The following is a 372-nucleotide window of genomic DNA, read 5'->3' on the forward strand; positions in this document are numbered from 1 at the left end:
CAGGTGTGGAAATGTTTGATAGGAAACAGGTGTGGAAATGTTTGATAGGAAACAGGTGTGGAAACCTCAGTGACTCATGGATATTTATATTGCTGCAGTTCAAACATCCATTGTTAAAGATAGTTAAATCTGAAGGTAACTCTGATTAAAACATTAAATTTTCTAACAGATAGACTCTGTTGTGGTTCTTGTAATATGTAGTCTATATGGAAATAAAATAAATATTTTAACATATTTTTAATGATGATGTCTTTGTAAACGTTTATCCTCATTCTTTAAGCCATATAATCCCTCTGTCATTGTTAGTTTTTTTCTGCTTAGAAAGAAAATTATTAATTCTTTCCATTTACACACACACACACACACACACAC

At 30.9% G+C, this 372-nt stretch overlaps 1 protein-coding gene across 1 annotated transcript in view; it reads right to left on the reverse strand.

Annotated features, from left to right (window-relative positions):
- The window catches only part of si:ch73-105b23.6 (fibrillin-2), a gene marked incomplete in the record, with an annotated part of 31,153 nt that overhangs the window by 6,540 nt on the left and 24,241 nt on the right, over positions 1-372 (reverse strand).

The sequence above is a fragment of the Austrofundulus limnaeus genome, unplaced genomic scaffold (genome assembly GCF_001266775.1).
Source record: "Austrofundulus limnaeus strain Quisiro unplaced genomic scaffold, Austrofundulus_limnaeus-1.0 Scaffold280, whole genome shotgun sequence".
Lineage (NCBI taxonomy): Eukaryota > Metazoa > Chordata > Actinopteri > Cyprinodontiformes > Rivulidae > Austrofundulus > Austrofundulus limnaeus.